Source organism: Carassius auratus, chromosome 14, assembly GCF_003368295.1.
Source record: "Carassius auratus strain Wakin chromosome 14, ASM336829v1, whole genome shotgun sequence".
Taxonomy (NCBI): domain Eukaryota; kingdom Metazoa; phylum Chordata; class Actinopteri; order Cypriniformes; family Cyprinidae; genus Carassius; species Carassius auratus.
Window position 1 is genome coordinate 6675766 of NC_039256.1, and position 8487 is coordinate 6684252.

The window sequence follows — 8487 nt, forward strand, 5'->3', positions numbered from 1 at the left end:
TAAATACCTGGGGTTATGTTTGTTTTCTTCTAAAAGAGAATAAAAGTAATCAGATCTAGCAGTTTTTAATGCTTTTCTGTAGGATATGCTACTTTCCCGCCAAGCAATACGAAATACCTCTAGTTTTGTTTTCCTCCAGCTGCGCTCCATTTTTCGGGCTGCTCTCTTTAGGGTGCGAGTATGCTCATTATACCATGGTGTCAAACTGTTTTCTCTAACCTCTCTTAAGCCTAAAGGAGCAACTGTATTTAAAGTGCTAGAAAAGAGAGAGTCCATAGTTTCTGTTACATCATCAAGTTGTTCTGAGGATTTGGATATGCTAAGGAATTCGGATACATCAGGAAGATAACTTAAAAAGCAGTCTTTTGTGGTAGAAGTGATGGTTCTTCGATACTTGTAACAAGAAGTAGAATTTACAATTTTGGCTATATGAAGTTTACACAGAACTAAATAATGATCTGAGATATCATCACTTGGCTGAATAATTTCAACACTATCAACATCAATTCCATGTGACAGTATTACATCTAGAGTATGATTTCGACAATGAGTAGGTCCTAAAACGTGTTGTCTAACACCAATAGAGTTCAGAATGTCTATAAATGCTGATCCCAATGCATCTTTTTCATTATCGACATGGATATTAAAATCACCAACTATTAAGACTTTATCTGCAGCCAGAACTAACTCGGATGTAAAATCACCAAACTCTTTAATAAAGTCTGTATGGTGCCCTGGTGGCCTGTATACAGTAGCCAGTACAAACATAACAGGGGATTTATCATTAACATTTGTTTCTCTGGATAATGTTATATGAAGCACCATTACTTCAAACGAGTTATACTTGAAGCCTGCCCTCTGAGAAATCCTGAAAACGTTGTTATAAATTGAAGCAACTCCTCCCCCTTTGCCTTTTAGACGCGGCTCGTGTTTATAACAATAATCTTGGGGGGTGGACTCATTAAAAATAATGTATTCATCAGGTTTTAGCCAGGTTTCTGTCAAGCAGAGCACATCTATATTATGATCAGTTATCATATTATTTACAAAAAGTGTTTTCGTAGAAATGGATCTGATATTCAATAAGCCAATCTTTATCATTTTTTTATCCATATTGCATTTGTTTTTTATTTGTTGAACCTCAATTAAATTGTTAACCTTAACTTGGTTTGGACGTTTTTTGTATTTTCTAGTTCGTGGAACAGACACAGTCTCTATAGTGTGATATCTAGGTGAAAGAGTCTCTATGTGCTGAGAATTAACTGACCTCTGTGACGGGAGGCAGCTAGCAGACGGTCGGTTTAGCCAGTCTGTCTGCTTCCTGACCTGGGCCCCAGTTAGTCAAGTATAAACACTAAGACTATTTTCCATATTTCTAGACAGAAGAGTGGCGCCACCCCAGGAGGGATGAAGACCATCTCTTTTAAACAGGTCAGGTCTGCCCCAAAAGCTCATCCAATTGTCTATATAACCTATGTTATTCTGTGGGCACCACTTAGACATCCAGCCATTGAGTGATGACAATCTGCTATGCATCTCGTCACCACGGTAAGCAGGGAGGGGACCAGAGCATATTACAGTGTCTAACATCGTGCTTGCAAGTTCACACACCTCTTTAAAGTTATTTTTAGTGATCTCCGACTGGCGAAGTCGAACATCATTAGCGCCGGCATGAATAACAATCTTACTGTATTTACGTTTAGCATTAGCCAGCACTTTTAAATTTGCCAAGATGTCAGGCGCTCTGGCTCCCGGTAAACATTTGACTATGGTGGCTGGTGTCTCTATATTCACGTTCCGTACAATAGAATCGCCAATAACTAGAGCACTTTCATCAGGTTTCTCAGTGGGTGCATCACTGAGTGGGGAGAACCTGTTTAATGTTTTGATCGGAACAGAAGAGCGGTGTTTTGACCCACGACTACGCTGCCTCACCATCACCCAGTTGCCCTGCTGCAGGGGCTCTGCTGGAACCGGACAATGTACAGGAATCCCTGAGCTAGACGCATCCAAAGCCGTATCTAGAGCCCTAGCAATCTTACTGTCCTCAATTAAAGTTTGGATGCGTGTCTCTAATTCTGAAATCTTCTCTGTCAGCCTAACTATTTCCCTGCATTTATCACATGTGAATCCCTCATCAGCGACAGAGATAGATAAACTGTACATGTGGCAAGAGGTGCAAATAACAATTGTAGGAGAAGCCATTACTCACCGTGCTTGATGAAATATTCTTACTGCGGTTGTTTGATGAACTTGTGGAAAAATGTCATAATGGATAGTCATCTCATGTATCTGAATTAGGCTATCTATTTGCTCGCACACAAACAGCTCAGTTTCATCTCGGAGACGCGTTCTGTCTTATCTCGGAGACGCGTTCTGTCTTTGGTGATTCCATATAATTTTCCTCAGATTTGTGTGATTCCATATTTTTTTCCTGTTTGATCTGTAAAAACAGTTGTAATTGACTATAGTTATCTTTCTTTGTTGTTTTTTTTTTAAGTGTTTTATACAGCCAGAATATTGTTTTATTGAGTGAAAATTGTTTTGTGTCATATATGTGCTTGGTTTTTTTCTCTACACAATTAAACATTTGAATGAACATCTTCTGAGAGGGGTGATTCCATTCTTTTTGCCAGGGGTTGTATACCTGAGTCATAGTTTATGTTGCAGAAATATAAACCGTTTCTAAAATAGAAATTTTATATGTTGCTGTCATGGCTGATTAGGACAAACTCAGATTAACATGGAGAAGATACCTTATATTACGTGTCACAGCATAGTGTTGCAAAAAGTTAGTTCATAAAAAAATTGAAAATCTTGTTATTTGTGATCCTAGACCTGGTCATAAGTGTAAATTTGTTCAAAATTGAGATTTATACATCATCTTAAAGCTGAATAAATAAGCTTTCTATTGATGTGTGGTTTGGTGACAATATTTGGGCAAGATTTGAAAATCTGGAGTCTGAGGGTGCAAAAATAAAATCTAAATACTGAGAAAATCGCCATGACTTCCACAGTATGGTAAAAATAATAATAAAAATAATAATACTGTGGAAGTCTGTGGGGACCAGAAACTATTTGGTTACCAAAATTCTTCAAAATAATTTAATTTCTGTTTAATGTTAGAAAGAACTCAAACAGTTTTGGAACAACTATGAGGGCAAAGTTTTTATTTTGGGTGAAAATCCCTGTAAATGTTTTCCAGTGCTTTCCTGTACCAGTGTCTAGTCATTATTTAGGATACAGTTATCTCTGAGTTTTGGTCATAATTTATTACCATTTTCTAAACTATAGAAAATAAACTATGATATTATGTGAGAAATGGTCTGAGTCTGCGTCTGAGTTGTCTGAATACATTTTGGGTAGACTGTTCGTCTTTTTTTGTTTTGTAAAGTTGATGAGAGATGAGAGAAAGTTGATGAGAGAATTGTTTTTCCTCAGGGTGCGGAAGTGCAGTGGACCGTGTTTTTAATCTCGTTCTAGGGAGATCAGATCGGTCAGAAAGTTAAGAAGATCTGCGACTGGTAGGTGATCTGGATTTGGTGATTTTAAAGGAAACCTGGACATTTACCAAAGGATTTAAACAGTGAGCTTTCTAAAATCGAATGAATCCCAGAAAAGCAGTGGAAATGAATAAGTTCTTGTTAAAGGTCATGGAAAAGTCTGTGCTGAAGTATTTCTTTGGCTACGCATTCTTGTTGATTTTCTCTCACAAACTGATCTGTATAAAATGATATTTAAAATTCATTATCCAGTCACCTGGAACCAGAAAGAAAACGTACTTGGTTACTAACGTAACCTCGGTTCCCTTAGATACGGAATGAGTACTATGTCGTAAGCCGTTAGGGTGAGACACTACAGGGAAAAGTCCTTTTTCTCCAATTTCTAAAGCCTTTTTCAATCACTCAGTGAAACTCCACCACCATTGGTTCGTGGCAAACTGATTTAATTCGACTGAAGCGACGACATGAGGTGTCCTTGCGTAAAGCACGGCGAAGTATGCAGTACTCGTTCCATATTTAGGGAAACAGAGGTTATGTAAGTAACAGAGTATGTTCCCTTTTGATACTACACTCGTACTGCATTGAGACGCTATGGGGACAATACAATCATGCAGTGCTATCAGCAAGGATGACCGGGTTCAGCCAGAGCACTAAGAAGGGCTTGTAATGTATACGCAAAATATCCCAGACAAGTTGGGGATGTAATTACACAAGTCATATTGTTGACCTCCTACAGTTCAGGTGCCAAGGGGCCTGAGAACGTGTAGGGGACAACGTTAACCCCAGGAGGCAGTCTGGTAGACACGCCATCACTTGACCACGGCCATGAGGAGGCCATGTCCCTTGTGGAGTGTGCTCTAACTCAATCGGAGCCCACAGCTCGGGTCTGGGGTGCCTTTTCGTTCTGTTCGCTTAAGAGAGGAGGTCCCGTCTAAAGGGGATCGGCCATGGCTCTGCCAGCGACAGAAAAAGAGGGGCTACCAGGAGGATATTGTGGGCATCTTCCCTGATTTGTCTGATGACTTGGGTGATCCGAGCGATCAGGGGAAAAGCATAAATGAGGAGACTGGGCCAGTCGTGGGCCAGAGCATCCTAGAATTTTGAAAAATAGATTGGGGAATGAGAATTGAGTTCGGGGGTGAAGAGGTCGACCTCTGCTCTTCTAAAGACATCCTAAATCCTTTGAACAGTCTGGGGATGATACGTCCACTACTCTGAGGGGAGGTTGTCCCAGGACAGCATATCCGCCCCAGTGTTCAGATCGCCCTGCACATAAGCTGCTGTCAGCTAGAGCATGTGGTGCTGGGTCCAATCTAGGTCGCTGTTCACTAGAGTGATTAGGGGTTTTGAGGAGAGCCTGCCTTGGCTATTTATAAAGGACACCACTGTCATGTTGTCCAACCGGATTAGGACATGGTTCCCTGCCAGGAGTGGCAAGAAAGCGTAGAGAGCTTGAGATACAGCCAGCATTTCAAGGTGGTTGTTATGGAGCTTGCTTTCTGTACTCGTCCTGATGCCAAAGGTCGCACGCCTTCGCACAGAGCTCCCTAGACTGTCTTGGAAGCATCTGTGAAGATGACTTTCTGCCTGCCACCTACCCCCAACGCTGCCCCCTGCTTGTACCAGCTGGGTTTTTTCCATGGAGCCAGGGTTGCACTGCATGTCTGGCTCACCTTGCTTCCAGGGCACTATGTTGCACTCTGTGCAGGCAACAAACACATTCCTTCGATCACCCAAAACAGAACTGGGTGACAGGTAGGTGAGATGAGTCAATTTGGAGAGGGCTCCGGCCACAGCAGGACTTAGCCTCCCCCACTTCTTGATCAGGCTGACTTCTGAGTTGCCGGGTCCAGCACTATCTTGGGTGGGGTCCCTGCCACTTCGAAAGGGGGTATCCCTGTCTGGGTTTTCCAGTAGCGTCGTTTTACCAGGCCACTGAATCGGCGCTGGCTTGGGGTGTGTTACGCCCTTATTAGGGAGCAACAATGAAGGAGAATAACACGTTTACGGCGGTTACAATATCTTTTATTCCCACATTCTTCATAGTAAAGACTATCTCTCAAGTTCACACAATACGCCGCAACGCCGATCAACATCTCGGTCCTGGCCAGGGATCAAGGTGACAGAATGGAACGCTCGCTGAGGACGCCAAACAGGAAGCTTTTAATGACAGGCACACCTGTGCACCGGTGCACCCAATCCACCTGATTGCCTCAGCTCCGCAGCGCACCTGTAAGAGGAGCAAAACACACCCAGACACGGCAAAAATGACAAGTATACAGCCGTGACACTACCCCCCTTAGGAAAAGGAAACTATTAAGTTTCCGCCAACAGTAAGCATTCGTAACCGCACCAACACACTTTAGTAGGCCTATACTCACAATATTAACAACATTCCCCCACATAGATAGAATAAATAAAAAAACAAACCGGTTAACTCTTCAAGGCACAGCTTACAATGGGTTTTACACTGGTGCCCTAGACAGTGCATCAGCCACTATATTTTCTGAGCCCTTCAAATGCCTAACATCCAAATGAAAGGGCTGAAGAAACAAGCACCAACGCATCAGCTGTTGATTTAGATTTTTAAGAGAATGTAAAAATGTAAGCGGGTTATGGTCACTATAAACTATTACCGCTGAACTGTTCCCACCAACATACATTTCGAAATGTTGGAGTGCTAAAATTAATGCAAGTGCCTCCTTTTCAATTGTGGAGTAGTTCTTTTGATGACTATTGAACTTTCGCGAGAAAAAACAAACAGGCCGCTCAATACCTGCATCATCCTCTTGAATTAACACTGCCCCTGCTCCCTCCTTACTGGCATCTACCTGAATCTTAAAAGTTTTCTCCAACTCCAACTTGGTGCCATAAGGACAGGTGTCACAGTTAACAACAATTTCACAGCCTCAAAGGCATTCTGACAAGACTCAGACCAAACAAACAAGGCTTTAGCTTTCAAAAGGTCTATCAAAGGGGCAACGGCTGTCGAAAATTTCCTACAGAAACAGCGGCAGAAACCCACCAGGCCGAGAAAACTCATTAACTCCTTTTTAGTGACTGGAACGAGATATTCATCTATGGCTCTCACCTTCTCCCTCACTGGACGCACCTGTCCTTGCCCCACTACCTTACCCAGATACGTGACTGTAGCTCCTGCAAACACGCACTTAGCGAGATTTAACGTAAGATTTGCTTGAGAGAGACAGATTAAAAGTAAACGTAAACATTTAAGATGTTCTGGTCATGTATCACTCACCACGATCGCATCATCCAGATAAACCGTCACACCCTTTAGTCCCGAAATAACTCTATTCACCATTCTTTGAAACGTCTCCGGTGCGTTTCGAAGACCGAAGCTCATAACCCGGTAAGAAAATAATCCGTTAGGTGTTATACATGATGAAACCTCACGTGCGCGCTCTGTCAGCAGAATCTGCCAATAGCCTTTCAGTAAATCTAATTTGGTCACAAATTTTGCTGCACCGACCTGGTCAACACAGTCTTCCATTCTCGGCAGAGGAAAAGAGTCTGGCCTTGTAACAGAATTCAGTTTCCTATAATCTGTGCAAAAACGGAACGTACCATCCGATTTTTTTTTACCAACAAACACGGCGAGGACCAGCTGGAAAATGAAGTCTCTGCTAATCCGTTATACAACAAATACTGAACTTCCTTTTCTAAAAACTCTAGTTTATTCAGTGGAACCCTGTAAAAACGCTGACGGACAGGAGCAGCCTCGCCCACCTCAGTATCATGCTCTACCTGTGTCGTTTGGGTTGGAACATCCGAAAACAGCTCCGGGTACTCAGAAAGCAAACTAATCAATTCCTGACTTTGAGTCACGTCTAAATATTTAAGATTAGAAGACAAACTTTTAAACGTTTCAGAATTCTTTAAACGCCCCAGTAATACGCAGTCATCAGGAGATTCTAATTTGTCCACAGACATACTCATGTCCTGTGAAATACCTGACTGAGGGGAGCTGTCCACTAGCACCACAGGCGCCACTGGCACTGAGACCGGTCGTTTTTGCTGATAATACGGCTTAAGGAGATTTACATGACAGACTTGGGATCTCTTTCTTCGGTCTGGCGTCAGAATCGTGTAATTATCCATGGCCCCGCAATGTATTATCTCATACGGCCCAGTATATTTGGCTTGAAACGGGGAATCTACTACAGGCAGAAGCGCGATGACCTGATCTCCAACACTAAACTTCCTATGTTCAGTGTAACGGTCAAACAACTTTTTCATTTTCCCCTGAGTTTTATTTAAACATTTCCCTGCTAACTCCCCAGCTAATGAAAGCCGACGTCGAAAGCCCAGCACGTACTCTGAAATTTTTTTCGGTGGTTCTGGATTAACCCATTCTGGATCACGTTAGACAGCTAACAACCCCCGGACTTTGTGCGCAAAGACCAGCTCGTTTGGGCTAAACCCAGTGCTCTGATGCATAACCTCCCTGGCTGCTAACATCACTCACGGAAGACCGTCTTCCCAGTCCCGCTGCATTTCCAGACAGTAAGCTCTCAATAATGATTTTAACGTAGAATGAAAACGTTCGAGTGCCCCTTGACTCTGGGCGTGATACGCTGTTGACAAATTATGTTTAATACCCAGCTCGAAAAGCACCTCCGCAAACAATTTCGAAGTAAAGTTACTTCCTTGGTCCGATTGGATGATTTTCAGTAACCCAAAAATAGACACAAACTGAGTAAGCGCTTTCACAATAGATTTTGTATTAATCGAGCGCAATGGGTACGCAGCTGGATAACACATAACTTGACACATCACTGTCAACAGGTACTCACTTTCAGTCTTTGAACGAGGAAGAGGACCGGCGCAATCAATAATGAGATGTTCAAATGGTTGACATACAGCCGGAATTGGACGCAGAGGAGCTGGTTTTAATGACTGATTCAGTTTGCCGGTAAGCCATCTTTAACACTAACGAACGAAACTTTACTGGTATCACGACCTG